This window comes from Vulpes vulpes, chromosome 9, assembly GCF_048418805.1.
Source record: "Vulpes vulpes isolate BD-2025 chromosome 9, VulVul3, whole genome shotgun sequence".
Lineage (NCBI taxonomy): Eukaryota > Metazoa > Chordata > Mammalia > Carnivora > Canidae > Vulpes > Vulpes vulpes.
In genome coordinates this window covers 38,852,403-38,870,830 of record NC_132788.1, presented here as the reverse complement: position 1 = coordinate 38,870,830, position 18,428 = coordinate 38,852,403, and the positions used below count along the sequence as shown (strand labels likewise).

The 18,428-nt window shown below is 39.4% G+C and overlaps 1 protein-coding gene and 1 pseudogene across 7 annotated transcripts in view; one reads left to right on the top strand and one right to left on the bottom strand.

Moving 5' to 3' along the window:
- The window catches only part of LOC112918518 (phospholipid-transporting ATPase IB), a 579,220-nt gene that overhangs the window by 273,450 nt on the left and 287,342 nt on the right, over window positions 1-18,428 (bottom strand). The gene's annotated exons all lie outside the window — the stretch shown is intronic.
- On the top strand, window positions 3,749-4,200 carry LOC112918622 (ubiquitin-like FUBI-ribosomal protein eS30 fusion protein; annotated as a pseudogene).

Genomic DNA, 18,428 nt, shown 5'->3' with positions numbered 1-18,428 from the left:
GCTGCAGGTGGGGACACTCCCAGCTCTGATGGTTACCTATATTCCTTGCTCTGTGGTTCCCCTCCAGCTACAAAGAAGCAACTGCCCATCAAATCCTCATCACATTTTAAATTTCTTCAACTGCCCCATCTCTGACCTTTCGAACCAGATTTAAAATGCTCATGTGATAGGTCAGGCCCACTTAGATAATCTCTCTTTCTTAAAGTTGACTGTGCCGTAAAGGATAACCTAATCATGGAAGTAAAACCATTATATTCTCAGTCCTGGGGATTATGTAGGGAGTATCCATCAGAGGGGCATAGAATCCTAGGATCATCCTGGAATGCTGCCTAGTACTATGGCCACATGCAAACCCATTTCTCCCATTATTCATGAATCCCAAACAACAATCAATCACTAGAGTCTCTGTAGTAATGGACAAAATTCTCCAGCTTCACAGAAACCTCCAACTGGAATTAGAAACAAAAACTAACAAAATCCAGCTAGATGATGTTTAAAAAAAATACAGAAAAGCCAAAAGTAAAAAGACACAAAAAGATGTGCTAGGAGGATGCTAACTAAAAGAAAAGTCATCATAGGCAAGTTAATTCAGATATGAGACTAAGGCAAAAAAGCATGGCTAGTAATAAAGTCCTCTTATGAACAAGTGAGAAAATATAAAATTGAAACCAGGAGATAAGCCGTTTCACACTTGCAACGTTGGTAAGATTAAAATACTTAAAAAATACAGGTCTTGGCCAAGATGTGGATTAGGGAAAACTTTTATAAATTGTTGGCAGTTCACTTAAGAATATAATTTTGCATTATTAGTAAAGTTGAAAATGCACATTCCCCACTACCAAGCAATTCTACTCCCAAGTATTATACCCTAGAAAAATATTTGCACATATGCACAAGTAGACATTTACTATTTTCTCAGCCATGTTGTGTGTAATAATAAAAATCTGGCAACAAGCCAAATACCTACTGACAAGAGAATAATAAAGTAAGTTGTGGTAACATTCACACCATGGAACTTCATGTAGCAGTGAGAATGAACACACTAAGGCCACATGAATTAACATGGATTAAAACTAAACCACCTTGAACAAACTAAATGAGACTGCAGTGCAATTCCATTTCCTCTATATTCAAATACATGTAAGGAAAACAATATGAATCATAGATGGGTAGAAACTACGAAAGAAAGCAAGCGAAAGACCAAAAAAATTGATGAGAATAGTCACCTCTGTGGGATAAAAGGGGTGATGTGATCCTAGGTACAAAGCAGTCTTCAACAGCATTGGTAAGGCCTGGCTTCTTAACCAGGGAGTGACAAATAGTGGCCTTTATTGTGGCTGTTCTGTGTGATATGCATTTTTGGTATGTACACACAAAAGCCCAAATAGATAACAAACGCCAAGCAAAAAATTGGTGCCAAGTGAGTGTTGGTAATAATAAACACTGAAGGAACATGTAAGAAATCCATTCCATCTGGCAGAGGCAGAAAGGGTCTCATGGAACAGAAGAATTGCAGGAACAAAGGTCTAGAAGTATGAACATACTCAGCACAGGCAGGTTATAATAAATATACCAGTCTCATTAGTTAGCCAGTCTCTACTCTGCCTAAAAGAAGACTGGAATGCAAGGCCGAGGTCAACAGCAGTGTGTTTGTAATCCCAAAGAAGTACACACAGCACCCTGCAGGAAATGGGGATGCCCCTGAGCATCCTGCTCTGGGAAGCTCTTGGGACCACACAGTATGTCAGTAAGGCTCTGAGAGGGCGACCTTGATGCAGTGCTGGGAAGCCATGCGGACTCCCATGACTATGGCAGAGGAAGGGGAAGGCACATAGAGGCAGAGGGAGCACTGTGGGGGTTCAGAGCCCACAGCCCCCATGGGGCCATACCACTCACACTCGCCAGGATGGCTGCAGTGACCATGTCACATAATAACAGGTGTGGGGGAGGACGTGGAGTAAGTGGGACCCTTGCCCACTGCTGGCAGGGGTGTCAAACGGTGTGGCCACTGTGGAAAGCATTCTGATGGGTGCTCAAAGAGGGAAGCATACAGTGATTCCACATCCTAGAGAAGTGACAACATATGCCCACATAAGAGCTTGAACATGGGTGTTTACAGCAGCATTATTTGTCATAGCAAAAAGGTGGAAATAGTTCAAATATCCATCAACCAATGAATGGATAAACAAACAGGGTTGTCTCCATACAATGGAATATGACTTCACCATACACAGTGACAGTGACATGGATAAACCTGGAAAACATTTTAGGTGAGAGAAGCTAGTCACAAAAGATTGTTTCATGATTTCATCTACATGAAACGTCTGGAATAGACAAATCTAGAGAGACAGAGAGTAGATTCTGGGCTGCTTAGGCTAAAGGCTGGGATTTTAGGTATACAGGATATCTTTTTGAGGGGATGGAAATGTTTGCCAATTGGCTGTGATGGTAGTTGTTCATATCTGTGAATACACAAAAATCCACTGAACAGTACACCTAAAAAGGCAGAATTGTTTGGTACAGAAGACACAGCTGAACTTCTGCCCTCCAGCCCTGGGACATGCTGTTCCACACTTGCCTCCATGGGGTCAGGATGAGGATTTAGTAAGAGAATGTACATACACTTCTTAGAGGAGGCTATAGCACATTTACTGAAGACTGAATGAATAGATAGGAAAAGTTAGATCTAAAAGAAAAAAAAACAAGAATCAAGAACTGCTAACGGAATAAGAAAAAGGAATAACACAAAACACTGAGGACTCATGTGATGGGGGGTGTGCAGGTAAAATGAGACTGTCGTCAGCAACATCTTAAAATTACAACAGCTAAAATCAGTGAGGTAGTAAATGTTCTTGGAATGCTTTCCTGGGAATCATTCATCTGTCCATCCCTGTACCTACATAACCTATCAGTTTTTTCCCATTTAAGAGGCAATGTTCACTTCACCCTCAGAGCTGATAGGCCAGTTGCTCTCACTGACTGTCCACATAAATCCAGGCAGGCTGGGGCCCCCTAAAGAAACTCATTCCCTGGGTTTGAGAAAGTCAATCGTGCCAAAAAAACAGTTAATCTGATTTTCCCTCTCCTTCGTGAATGGACTAATTAAAATGTTTTTGGCAATCTCTGAAGGAGAACGAGCAGCTGCCCAACAGGCACAGGGGTGTGATGCTGTGGAACTGCTTTATTTTGCAAGAAATGAAATGGGAAGACATTCAAAATTAAAGCCTAGAGCCAAATCATGAAGCTTTTCCCTGGCACTGAATCGGATTCATGAAATCTAAGTGCTTAGCTGAGGAAGTCCATGTGGAAAAGCATTCACAGAAATTGACCTATGAGCTTCACACACAAGTTCAAATTCAAAAAGGCAGAACAAGGCAAAAGTCTTTTGAAACCCTGCAATACACAGAACATGTCACTGGGTATCCACTGCATGCAGGTATGTTTTATATGAATGATGGCCCATTCTCTTTGAGTCCCTCTGCCATTTTGCACCAACTTTGTCCATCTGCCCATTCATTCATTCTGACCAACGCCAAAAGCCAGTTACAACAGAAGAGTCCCAAATTTCGTTTGTTACTATATAAAATGGTACATATTTGTAAGCCTTTACTCTTAAACAACTTTTAAAAATAGCTTAAAAGCATTTGCTGATGTTTTAATGTTTCATTGTTAATTTTTGGCTTAATAAAAACAAACTGCTCGACTCCATCTTCGTGGTAGCTGCTGCGGTGTCCGCGGTTGTCGCCGACATGCAGCTCTTTGTCTGCGCCCAGGAGCTACACACCCTCGAGGTGATCGGCCAGGAGACAGTCGCCCAGGTCAAGGCAAGGCTCATGTAGCCTCGCTGGAGGGCATCACCCTGGAAGATCAAGTCCTGCTCCTGGCAGGCTCGCCTCTAGAGGATGAGGCTACCCTAGTCAGTGTGGAGTGGGGGCTCTGACCACCCTGGAGGTAGCTGGCCACATGCTTGGAGGTAAAGTCCATGGTTCCCTGGCCCGTGCTGGGAAAGTAAGAGGGCAGACTCCCAAGGTGGCCAAACAGGAGAAAAAGAAGACAGGGCGAGCCAAGCGACAAATGCAGACAACCGACACTTTGTCAACGTTGTGCCCACCTTTGGCAAGAAGAAGGGCCCAAATGCCAACTCTTAAGTCCGTTGTAATCCTGGCTCTCCCCAATAAAGCCACTTGGTTCAGTAAAAAAAAAAAAAACAAAACAAAAAAACCCTAGTTTTCTTTTCCTGATTCATATTCTGTCTCAGGGGGCTGAGCCTATGTATTGGTGTTCTTGGCAGATGTTTCTTAGATGGCTGCTAGACTTTTAGCAACATCTCTCTCTCTCACTGTCTCTCTCTTTATTAGTACATATTGATTTTCATAGCTCATTGTGCAAAAAAAAAATCTATATTCCTCCAGACACAACAGATTGTCATAAAGATAACAACAAATAGGCTCTCAGTTTTGTATACCAGCTGGCAACCATAACCACGAAAGTGATAAACAGATAAGAACCAAAAGATTAAGAAAAATATGGCAATAAAAAGGAAACAAAAGTCAAAAAATAGTAAATGAAAGACTTTTATATTTCTAGTCATTTGTATTTTTTCTGCTCCTAGTCTCAGAGATTTAAAATGTTCCTTAAAACATTTTATAATTAGAGAATGGCTCCAACTTAAGGAATTACACAAATGTCAGTTTTAAAATAGTTGCTGTACTTCATTAATATGACAAAAGAGTGATCTCAATCCAACTTTCCTAAGTCATTACCCTGCTCTAAAAAAAGTACACCACTAGACAAATTAAAATCTGATGACCTAACCAGTTCCAACATCGAGGGAGTAAAGTGCCAGGATGAATGTGACATAATTTATGAACAGGCAGCATGCACCACACCCCAGAGTCCTCCTGTCACCTCTCCCACCTAACCCCAGGTATTACTGATAATATCGTCTTTTTTTCATTAGCCTAGACTTTTAAACACTGTAATAAAAAGCATACATCATGTAGTAAGAGAAAGAAATTAAAATGCCAAAGATAAGCAAGGTTAAGCTCATTTCTTAAATTCAACTTGTGTGCATGAGGCACTCACCACACCATAAGGACCTGCCCATCCAGCACACACTATAAGACTAGAATCGGCAGCCCCGGTGGCTCAGCGGTTTAGCGCCACCTTCAGCTCGGGTAAAATGTAAATCCCTGGAGACCGCGAATCGAGTCCCACTTCGGGCTTCTGGCATGGAGCCTGCTTCTCCTTCTGCCTGTGTCTCTGCCTCTCTCTCTCTCTGTGTCTCTCATGAATAAATAAATAAAATATTAAAAAAAAAAAAGACTAGGATCGATTACACAAAATGTGTTCAGAAGAGGGTTTCTCTCTCAAAAAGGAAGCATATCCACCAATAGATAGTCACTTGTTATATAGAGTCAGTGAGATTATGGGAAATTTAAGTGCTTTGATCAGTTTTCCCTTGGAATTTTCTTTGTTAAATATTTAATTAGAACTATTATATACTTTTTCTTTCAATATTCAGATACTTTTTGAAAAAAGCTTGACAAAGTAAAAGCATTTATGACAGTAGTAAAAGGCACTGTTATTTACTAAATTTCACAGTTTTGTGATCAAGGGCAAGTCTACAGTGGTAGTGGTGGTACCTACCTTCAGAGGAATTTTTTGAGCACTACATGGCACAATGTCTGGAAAGTGCTCAACAGAGAGCCCACACTCAGCATTAAGTAGCTATCATCACCATGAAAATACTGAATCCCTGATCCCATTCCTGACAATTCCCTGTTCTTCACTCTTATCTTTCATAATTGATTACAAAGTCCTCTCCATATTATATCTAGACCTTCCTCAATCTGTTTCTTTTCACCTCCTTAATCTAATATACATGAATGAATGAAAGAGTGGTCATTCTTTCAATCTGTCTGTTTGGCAATGCTGCCAGTAGTTGGATACACACATTTAAAACTCAGAGGGGAAACTAGCACACAGGGTGCAACGACACTAAAGACATCTTTCTTTCCATAGTCACCCAACTCATGTGACTTGGCATGTTCAACCAAAGTATAGAGACATATCTGAAACTAAAAGGAAAAAAAACTCGAAAAATTTACATTTTACCAATTCAATAGCCACATCATTTCTGTGTACAACATCCCTGTTTCTTCTTTCACAATTTAGAATCATCTCATTTCCTTTTGTCTTTTTCCTGTTAGATTTGCACCCTTGTCCTCAGTACCAGCACGAGGTTGGGCTACATCTGACCATATTGTTTATTGCCACAGTTCCAGTACCTGTTTATCACAGGATAAAAGCTAAACAAGTATTTGTCCAATTGACCTCCCTTTCTCTACTCTTACCATCTTTTAAGCCACATTGCTGCCATTTTGAGTACACTTCTAAAAATAGAAATCTGGCCCAGACCATTCAGTAGGGAATAGTCTGTTCAACATGTGGTACTGGAACAACTGGATAGCTACATGAGAAAGAAAGAAACTGGACCTTACCTCACACCATATACAAAAATTAACTCAAATGGATCAAAGACTTAAATGTAATAGCTAAACTGTAACTCTTATTAGACAACATAGGTGTAAATATTCATGATCTTGGATCAGGCCATAGCTTCTCAGACATGATCAAAAGCGTAAGGGACAAAAGATAAAGTGGAAAAATGGGGTTTTATCAAATTTATAAACTTTTATTTTGTGAACAATGCCATCAAGAAAGTGAACAGACAACCTACAGAGTGGTAGAAAATATCTGCAAATCATGTATCTCATAAAATACTTGTATCCAAACTATATCAAGAACACTTACAACTCAATAATAAAAAGACAACCCAATTTAAAAATGAGCAAAGGATTTAAGTAGATATTTCTCAAGGAAGACATAAAAATGGTCAGTAAGCACATAAAACGATGTTCAACATCACTAATCATTTCGGAAATGCAAAGAAAAACCACAATGAGATACCACTTCACAACTGCTGGAATGGCTATAATAAAAATGATTGATAGGTTTGGGCAAAAATGTGGTGAAATTAAAGCCTCAGACATTGTTAGTGGGAATATAAAATGATACAGTTACTTTAGAAAACAATCTGGCAGTTCCTTTATTTTTAGAAAACAGATTTACCAAATGACCCAGTAATTCCACTCTTAGGTATATACTCCTAACTACTGGAAATATACATTCATACAAACATCAATGTCCATATAAGCATTATTCATAACAGTCAAAATGTGTCAATAACCCAAATGTCCACCAGCTAATGAATGGATAAACAACATGTGATCTATCCATCCTAAGGAGTAAAATGCCACAGTATGGATGACTCTTGAAAACATTATGCTTAGTGATAGAAACCAGCCACAAAAGACCACATATTATATAATTCCATTTATATGGAACATCCAGAATAGGTAAATATATAGAGACAGAAAGTGGACCAGCAGTTGCCTAAGGCTGAGGGTGGAGGGGCACTGAGATTGACTAACAGGTGATGAAAATTTTGGGGGTGATGAGAATATTCTAAAATGGATTCTGGTGATAGCTGCACAACTCTGAATATTCCAAGAAGGACTGAATTGTACACTTCAAATGTGTGAATTGTACCACATGTGAATTATTTCTCAGTAAAACAGTTATTAAAAAGTACCTATTGGGGCACCTGGTTGGCTTAGTTGGTTAAGCGTCCAATTCCTGATTTCAGCTTAGGTCATGATCTCAGTGTGAGATCAAGCCCCATGTCAGGCTCCACGCTGGGCTCGGAACCTGCTTAAGATTCTCTCTCTCCCTCTCCCTCTGCCTCTTTCCCACTCTCTCTCTCTAAAAAAAATATATGCATCTGATCACATCATTCTTTGGTTAAAATTTTTTAAGGCTGTATACTGTGCTGAGGATCAAATCCCACTGTGATTGACAGATCCATGTGACTGTGCCCCAGCCTGCTTCTCCAGCCTCATCTTGCCTCACTCTCCTCAACACAGCGCAGGCACCTAGCAGCTGCTTCATAAACTTTAGCTTAACGAACCAATTTTATGGTAGCATTCAGTGGTACCAGCTGTCATTGAAGCTAACTTCACCCTTAGGAAGGGATGTGTACATGAGGAAGGGAAAAATAATAATGTAACTTCAAAGAAGCATTTATTTATGTCCAGTCAATGCTTTTTTTTTTCCTATTTCTAGTGCCCAAGTGGAGATCCCGTGAGCATGCTGAACTCAGAACCACATGCTAATTCAGATATAAAAGGCTATGTTTTCTCCAAGGGCTTTTATATTCTCTTACACTGATGTCTATTTTCTATATGCAGGTAGGTGAACCAGCTAAGCAGGTGCCCTGAATTGGAAAATTAATGGAAGAAGAAAAGAGTTGACTGTGATACCATAAATATTTTCTTTTCATTGTTACATCATCAGTGTTCTCAGCATTAACTTCAGCAACTGTCACAAAAAGGGAGTCAGCTGCCTCCCAGAAAATAAAGGTTTAGGGAGGCTATCACACCATTCAATCATTTACAAATATTTATTGAGTACTCACTTATGTGCTGGGCATCATTTTAGGCACTGTTGATAGAGCAGGGGGAAAAAGACAAAAAAAAAATCCCTGCTTTAATGGAACTTACATTCTGTTGGGGGGAGAGATAGTATTGATAATTAAAAGTAGAGTAAGTCAGGTAGCGATAAATGCTATCTAGCAAAATAAAGCTAAGGAAAAAGGAAGGGGCACTAATCCAACCAGGAATTCAAGGACACTCTTACTGAAAAGCTAGTATTTGACTAGACACCTCAATCAGGGAGTGTTTGCCATGTGGCATCTGGGGTAAGGGCTTTACAGACAAAGAGAATGATCCCATATTGGTCCTGAGCTGGTGGCCTGTCTAGATTGCAGAGGTAGAGAGACAGTCTAATGTGGCTGGGGCATGGGAAGCGAGGGGGAAGCAATATCCTGTTAAGGCCTTTTAATTTTATTCTCAGAGAGATGAGAAGCCTCTAGAAGAGTTTTTGTTTTGTTTAGCAGAAGCATATAGCTTTTTTCTTTTTAGCCAAACTTTGGACCAATCAAAGCTGATCATTAAGGGTAGCCACAGAACCGACATGGGCCTACAGCATTAGAGAAGCTGGTGTAGTTAAGAATTCTATCTACCAGAGATCAAAAGCTTCTATATGCTGAAATACTAAAGACTAAGTAGTAAATTCAGAATTATACAATCCACATAGTTTTTATGGTTGGCCCTTCCTTCTCGAGGCCACGAGTACCATAGAGACAGAGGCTATGCTGATCTTGGTCCCCACAGGATAATTATCTCCCCGGGACAAACCAGGAGCCCATAGAAGTATCTGGGAGGAAACATTTTTGTAACACATACCTTTAATTCATTTAGCATATATGCAGATCTCATTTTGATTTTCATTTCAAGAAGCAGTGTGACCTACATTTGAAATAATCCTTAGGAGACTTTTCCATTTGCTGGAATAGCAGCAGAGAATGTACTAAGGTCTAAACAGGAAAATTAACAAATCGCTAACAGCAACTGGGTTCAAGTTGGGCTTTTCTAGAATTGGGACTGAGAATCTCTGTTCAGGGAAATGAGGACCTTTTAAAAAATTTTTTATAGAATATCCAAATAAAAGCTGTAGCACTCATTATAACACTGGTTAACTTAAGGATTTTCAGAAGCGGGCTAATACACGTGTTCTAAATCACTCTCCTTCCATACAGAAAGACCTGCTTAAACAGTATGATGCATGAAAACCAGCAAACATTTCTAAGCCAATAAAACTTGCCTCTTCCTCCTATCTGAAACAACAGACTTAGTGAGAATGATGAAATTTGTTACATGCCATTGTAAAAAAAAAAAATGCCTTTCAAGTTGGAAAAAGAAGCAATGTCTGCTTTTTAAAACTTACATCAAAACTGAGATATGGAATGAACAAAGTTGGGAACTTAATGAAAGAGAAACAGACATAATTTTGGGAAAAGGGGATTTTGTACAATGGTCACCATCTATATTTTTTAGGGATTAAGTTGCTAAACTTATTTTAAAACAAAATCAATCAGGCTAATCCTAGGATAGTTTTAAGGGAAAATGGGTGTAGTAAACTAAATATAATATTAAAGATTTTAGCCCCATAAAGATATTCCTTACTTTTGCTTTTATCATGTAAAAGGACTTAACCTTTATTGGAATGGCACAATTTTAAATACAAAGCGTTCCCAGGCTTATTCTGCAAGGAAATATTCTTAAGGCTATCATCTGCTCATGCAATTCTTCCCACCTGTCACTCACTGCCCCCTTTCCAATCCTTCCAGATTCACAAATTCAGAATTCATTAAGGTAATTCCAGCTGATTAAAAAGAAGTGAGGATTTTATTAATTAGCTTAGGCAATGTAGAAACAAACCCAAGCTTGTGTATTAGTCAACACAGGCAGGCATAACAAAGCACCATAGACTGGGAGGCTTATATAACAGAAATTTATTTTTTCAGCTTTGGAGGCTGGGGGTCCAAGGATCAAAAACCAATTTGGTTTCTGGTTTCTCCTTGGCTTTCAGATGGCTGCCTTCTTAACTGTGTATTCACATGGCAGGGAGCTCTCCTGTGTCTCTTAGTATAAGGACACTGATCCTATACGATCCGGACCCCATCACTAAGACTGGATTTTACCTTAATTACCTCCTAAAGGCTCTATTTCTGAATACAGTCACATTAGGGATTAAGACTGCATAGAAATATGGGGGGAACACAATTAAGTCCATAACATTTTTTTTTTAAGATTTTATTTATTTATTCATGAGAAACACACAGAGAAAGGCAGAGACATAGGCAGAGGGAGAAGCAGGCTCCCTGCAGGGAGCACAATGTGGGACTTAATCCCAGGACCCCGGGATCACGACCTGAGCCAAAGGTAGAGATGCTCAACCACTGAGCCACCCAGGTGCCTCAAGTTCACAGAACTTAGTATCAGATTTACTTTCACTGTATTTTTTGTCTTGGGCAAGCACTAGGGGAGTCACTTAGATCCTTTTTAGTATCATCTAGACCCTTTGAGCCCTCAGAGCTTTGGCAAACAAACATGATTGGCCTTGCTATGGCAGCATATGGATTCTACCCTGAGTGGGCTTCTTATTCAAGCAAGTCTGACCTCACCTAAAGTCCTGCCTCTCAGCCACCTTGACAGAGGGTCTGAGTTATGTGAAAACCTTCTCTTTCCTCAACTTTTTTTTCCTGTTCTGAATGTGTCCCTAGAAAGAGGGATTTCCTACAAAGCCATTGCTTGGGCTCTGGAGTCCTAGAGGCCCACAGCACTAACCAGTGAAGATCATCTTAACACTTCGAAGGTGAAGACCTACACAGTCTGTGCAAACTAAGAGGGGTTCAAGAATCTTTTTCTAATGGGAGAACTGCTCACACAGCCCTGGCTCAGAACCTAAAGTCAAACATCAAAATAAGTTGATAGAGGAGAGCATGTATTTTGAGTGACCGCATATAGGTGCTATTTCACATCACAAGAAAGTTAACATGGGAAAGGAAGTGCCTCCTCAAAATCAACTACAAAACATTCAGATTTCCTTTGCCTGTAAAAAAAAAAAGGGTAACAAATATGTTCTATGAATGAAGATGATCACTTCATCTAGTGCCCCCAAAAGACACGTCATCCAGGCTCCTAGATTGCTCCAATTGTGACAGTTATATTCCTTCTAAAGGCTTGCCCTTCTCAAATCCAGCCTGGTTCATCCAGCCTGGTTCAGAGGCAAGTGTGGGCCTCTCCCCATGTTTGAAAACTTCCATCACCATCTGCAAGAGGCAGAAAGCTCACCTGCATTTGGAAAACTTTCCCTGATTGGACAAATTCCAATAATAAATACTAGAACTTACAGCTTTATAGTACTTAATTTTCAATCAGTTATTGTCTTCTACATGTGTGGTTTTATGTATTTTCTAAAGGCATATTACTTTCTTCCACAAGAACCACAGGCTAAGGGAGACCACATCTCTGACTTTTTCTCATTTTTCTTCCATAGCAGCACAGACTATAGGGACTGATCCAAAATGGTCTTTCTATAAATGCTAGCTAAAAGCAAATAGCCAAGAAGGCATTTTCTATAGCTTCATACAGATCAAAGAGCCTGTCACTGGAGGAATCTGGACTTGGCGGTCACCCACCTGTACTAGATCTGAACCCTTGGCAGCTACTAGAGATTATACAGCACCTAGAAAGGCTGGAAATAAATTAATTCCTCCTCTAGTATCCCCTCTGACATGGCCTATCTTACAGTGGGTCTTAACGTCTCCCCCATCCTACCAGCTCCAACTACATTCACTCACTCACTAGGAGTTATTGATTCTAACTCCTTAATGGCTGCTAAGTTGGATCACAGTCCACTCCAGAAAATCTGGAAATTCAGTCCAACAGTTGGATGAATACCTACTTTGTGTCAGAGACTCAGGCTACCACCACCCTATTTGATGTCCCCACTGTTGCAAAGTTGAAGAACTGAAAGGCCCTCATGCCTCACATACACAGTCTATGCTGACCTTCATATTGTTGTCTTCCCTAAACACGTGTGAGCTCTGCTCATCTGGATAAAACACTGCAGCTCCTCCCCATTATCTTTAGAGTTGTTTTCCACCATCAACTCTGGAGTTAGGTTACCAGGGTTCACACCTCGGACCTACTCATTACAGCTAAGGGACTCAGGGTAATGTCCTTAGCCTTCTGTGTCTGTGCTCACCAAACCATAAGGTAAAGATCCTAAGTTTCCTCTCTGTGGGACTACTTTAAGGATTCTCCAAAGTAATAGATATTAAATGCTTCTAGACAGTCTGGACACAAAGACAACTTGAGTGTTACTGCCAATATCATCAGTATTTCCCACCAGAAAGCCAGCCCTTGTGCTAATGATACCCCTCGTCTTCCTAGATTTGACTTTTACGGCACCTCACACTATGATCTGTGCTACCATTTGTCTTTGATGGGTTGGCTGGCCTTCCTATTACTCTGAATCCTCTTGGCAGGAAAAGTTTGTGCCATTTGCATTCACTCATCCACCTTTATCAGTAGACACATCCTCGGCCAGGCCACAGCACAGAGCCTGGGCAGGCTAATGAGCTGACCTGGGGTGGTGCCGTTACGTGGTCCATCACACAGATACCAGCTTATTCCCAAATAATAACAGGATCAAATACAGCAAAAGAGATCTAAAAATAGGCCTGTAAGATGTGGGGAAAGTCCTGTTTTTCTCCACACTTTATCTAAACACACTCAAAACTTAATATAAAGAAATCGTTGACTTGAGACAGTCTTGAGTATAAATGTAGAAATGCAAGATCCCCAACAATTGAATCATACCCGAGACTCTTTGCAGTGGTTTTCAAACAAAGGAAATACAAGCAGAACCCCAGCAAACTTCTACCTTATTTCTTTCACTTCTATGATTATAAATATTTTCAGACTTGATGAGATGTTGGTATTAGCACTAAAGCATCCATCATTTATTACTCTTTATGTAGCTATGTTTATACTTACGTGTGTTAACATACAATTACAGCTACTCAACAATATAAATTCAGATCCCAAGTGTTGTTCAAGTAATTGAACATCACTCAGCGCTTATTTTTCATTTTTAAAAGGCTTCACTACCTTCTATGATATTCTTATATTTGTTTCCAGATTTGATCATTCAAAATTCATAGTTTGATGTGAGTACAGAGTTTGAAAAACCATTGAACATGTCTCTATATCCATATACTCAAATAATCTACAAGTAAGCATCAATCCCTGTGAGGAAAAAAATTCAACGTGTATTTGTCATGATTTCACAAAGAGAAAACACGAACTCAAGGTTCAGTTATCTGTGAACTGGCAAAATACTGTGATAACATGGGACTGCTAATTTCTCAAGCTCCAGTATTTTCAAACAACACCTACCCACTAAAACAAATAAAAGTAAGGAAAAAAATGCACAAATGATTGACAGATGGTTTTAACTTGGCACTTGTATATTTGAGAAAGGATTATCTTCAAACTGGTATATTTACTCTGGTCTTTAATGGCTGGTATGTCCAAGTGGTGAAAGGACACTGCTATGAATACTTGCTTAGCAGGAGAAAAATGCTGGCTCTGTTTTTCTCAAATGACCCAAGTGTCAAGATTTTGATGGAATAGTGGGAGAGAGGTTGGCTGTCCTTTTGTCCATCCATCTGTCTGCCTACCTCTTTTGCATTTGCTGACCTATCAGGAACTAAGCCACGAAAGCCAGCATGGCCCTGGAACTCCAGAGCTCAGCTACCTGATTAACACGAAACAACAGAAACCAAATCTTTCAGCAGATGCTCTTGGTCTCTGCTGACCCAGCAAAGCTGTGTGGATGACAATGAAATAAAGCTCAAGAATCACCAACCATAAAACTCAAACCAAGTCCAGCTTCCAAAATTTGGCAACTTAAGTTAGCTCCATCAATGTGACATACTTCCTGTTGACAATTTACCTGTTGCCCAAAATGGGGCTAAATGTATTATTTAAAACCTCTGACAAACCAAAGATGGAAACATTCCTTTCTTGTCATTTGTTTCTTCTTGAAAGTTAAATAAGTAAGAGACTGAATCAGAGACACTTCAAGCAGATGGGCCTTCCTACCATTGTGATGGCACGGTGGACCTGGAAGATATTATGCTAAGTGACATAAGTCAGTCATGGAAGGACAAATACTGCATGATTCCATTTACATGAAGCATCTAAAATATAAAATAGTCAAAGGTATACAAGTAGACAAATGGTCCTCAGGGGGTAGGGGAGAGGGATCTGGGGAGTTGCTACTCAATGGGTAGAAAGGTACAGTGACACAAGAGCAAGTTCCAGAGATCTGCTGTACAACATAGGGCCGGTGGCTGACACTAAGGTGTTGTGCACCTAAAAAGTTAGGAGGGTAGGGGGCAGTCTGGGTGGCTCAGCGGTTTAGCGCCACCTTTGGTCCAGAGCCTGATCCAGGATGGAGTCCCACATCAGGCTCCCTGCATGGAGCCTGCTTCTCCTTCTGCCTGTCTTCTCTCTCTCTCTCTCTCTCTCTCTCTCTCTCTCTCTCCAATCTCTGTGTGTGTGTGTGTCTCATGAATAAATAAATAAAATCTTAAAAAAAAAGTTAGGAGGGTAGATCTCATGCATCTTACTGCATCCGAAAACAAGCAGAACAAAACCAAACAAAAAAAGGCAAACACTACCCAAACCAAAGGGACACAAGGGAACTTTTGGAGGTGATGGCTATGGTCATTACTTGGACCCATCACCTGGACTGTGGTTATGGTAACAAGAGTGTGTGTGTGTGTGTGTATTCAAACTCAAATTGTATATGTTGATTATGTGCAATATTTTTGTATACCAATTATACCTCAGTAAAGCTAGAAAAACAAACAAACAAAGCCAGAGAAGGCTTCAGTCTATGTGTAGTTGCTAACTATAATCCTGCTGCTTCCTGTTCACACTAGAGGACAGCAGGGCTTCTAGAGCTTCCTCATGGTTCTCAAAGTCATAGGAGGAATACTAGCTGTCAAAATCAGGAAAGGGAAAGCATCCATAATTCAGCAAGTACTAAATGAGGGAAAGTGTCAGATGTATAGACAGGAAACTGGAAAACATAATTTTCTTTGGGACCAATTAACATAAGAGCTACTTTGCATACTCTCCATCGGAAAGGTGTCAATGTTGTCAGAAGAAGTGGATTTTTTCCTAATGAAAGTTAACACGGCACTTGTACTAATGAAACACATTCTGAACTACTTCACAGGAAAAAGAAAAAAGGCACCTTAAATACAAATACTATCACAAGGCAAGACATGGTGATATAAATATTCATGACATATTCCACATGTTTAGTTAGGCTCTATTCTTGACTTTTTTTTTCACGGTTTGTTTTTTTAGTAGGAAAGATGCCAAATATTATGAGCTTCTACTTCAGAATTTTGGACCTCGGTTTGACCTAACATCACCTTGTTTCATTTGGCAGGCACTGATGTCAAAAATGACACGCACTGATGAGTTAATCATTCATGAAAAGAGGAAGAGGAAGAAACACAGGAAAAAACTTGAAAAGTGATGTGTCTACGAGCTCTTCTGGCATCTCCTGTGGCTTCCAATGTGTTGAGAGCATCTGAGTGGATAGATGGGAGATCACACATCTTATTACCATAATCCTTAGACTACTGCCTTAGAAGCAGAGAGGGTCTTGCTACTTCCGAAGTCCATTTTGTATCTGGGTGTCTGTACCGACCACCCACTAGTGTGAGGATGGCCAACCAAAGGGAACTTCTAGCACAGAAATCACTTCTCAGAACTCTTAGGAAGGATAGCTCTCCTATAGAAGAAAAGTGGTATGAGAATACCAGTTTTATAACCAAAAAAAAAAAGTTTCCTAAGAAATGTGCTCCCAGTTATACAGCACATCATCATTTATCAAATCATATTACTAAATGCCCCCTGGTAGAGATTTCTGTCATGTTAACATGCCACAAACAAGTGCTAGCTTTTAATGTGGATTACTTAACAGAGGATTTTCTTAAAGAAGAGCTTTCTGTATTCTCAATCTTATTAAAATGTGTGCCTGCATTTTATAACATGTATGGTATCTCCCCACCAAAGTATTTGGCTAGTTCAGGATGCAAGTAACAAAGGTGACGGGTTAATTTATTTTTCTATTTCTCACCTGAAGGAGTTTTATATAAATTGTGATAATATGTAACTTTCTAAAGGCTGGAGAAAGATCAAAACTGTCAGAAATTCTTAATAGTCAAGCATTGATATTATAGAGTGATTGGTATAAATTATTTCCTGCAAGAGTTATTTAAGATGAAAATAGTCCTCCATTTGTAAACATAAGTAATCATCAAAATTGGCTTTGATTCCAAAAAGTTTAATAAAATGTTTCTTTCTAAGCTAGAAAGAATTACTTAGGGATTCCTTGTTCTACTTTGTATTAATACTGCAAAGTCTCCAAATATGCCAGTCTATACAATGATTTAGTAAGCTATTTCTACATAGCACGGAATTTGCATCAATATAATTTTCATTCTGAATAAATAATGGCCAAACCTGTGGATGGAAGAACATTTTTTAAACTGTGGGCTCTTGGATATTGTTTTTATTCAACATGATGCTAAGGAGCTGTTACATCTGAGCACACTCACCTTTAGCAGTGCAATATTAGGGCCAGTTAGTATCAAATGAAATCACTGCAATCATTCAAATAATAGCATTCATTTTAGAGCTAAACGGGTAAAAAAAAAACAACCCTTAGAATTCGTCTAAGAACGAATTCTACCTTAATTGCATGTAATCAACAAATGGGCAAACATGCTAAGCTGTAATCCAAACAATCCAAGGATAGGCTTACAACCTCGACAAGTTAATAATGTTCTCTGGAATAAAGTGTCAAAGGAGGAAGCTGACTTATAACTAAAACATGTATGATGCTGAGAAATCATATCATGAAAGAAACTAAAGAAAAGTTTTATTTTTGCAAGGATATGCCTGGACCCCTTACCAATGTGGAGGCCAACCAAAACACAATCGGTGGTACAATTCTAATTAGTGTGTCTGAACTCTGTTTTGATATCATTCTTGTGTGTGGTTCACAGGCTGAAAGATACCACACACAAAATGCACAATGTTCTATGATTTCTTATTATCCATCAAGCCTCATTAATGTAAAAAGCTAAGCTGGAGTGAAGAACAAATTGGAAGAGCCATTTCTTTTCTACCCTACGTAGTTTGAAGGTAAGACTGATGTGCAGGTTTTTGGACACAGAAGAAGTGAGTCACAGGCTTAAGAGAGTCCAGAAAATGAGTGTAAGATTGAGCCAGCTATGGAAATGATATACCATCAGTGTATAAAAATGCTGTGTTGGTTTCTTTTCGGATTCTACTCCTATACATATCCTGTCACAAGGTAATCTCTTAACTGCTCCTCTTTCTTAGTGAGGATAATAAACCCCAGCCTTTGCTGACTAAATGGAGGAGAACACATTTGTCCCAGCAGGGAGTGAGCTACTAACCACAGCTCTCTCACTCCAAATCAAACAACTTCACTTTCTCAGGTGAAGGATCAAACCCTTCTGCCAATTTCTCTGTGGCTTGTTCTTGAATCCATTATTATTTTACGGAAATCATCAAATGTCTTTGCAAAGAATAAGTTATAAAAATCATATTGCAGGGATATTTATACTAGTAAAAAATTACTTGTTAACCTGAATATCCAACAACGAGGAAGAGATTAATGATTGTGTTTTCATATAACAGAATAGTAGCAAGCTTTTTAAAAACATTTTATACTGCTATTTGACACAGAAATTAAACCTTTATAACCTATTTTAAAAGATTTATTTATTTGAGAGACAGAGAGAGGAAAGCATGAGCATGAAGGGGAGGGGTAGAGGA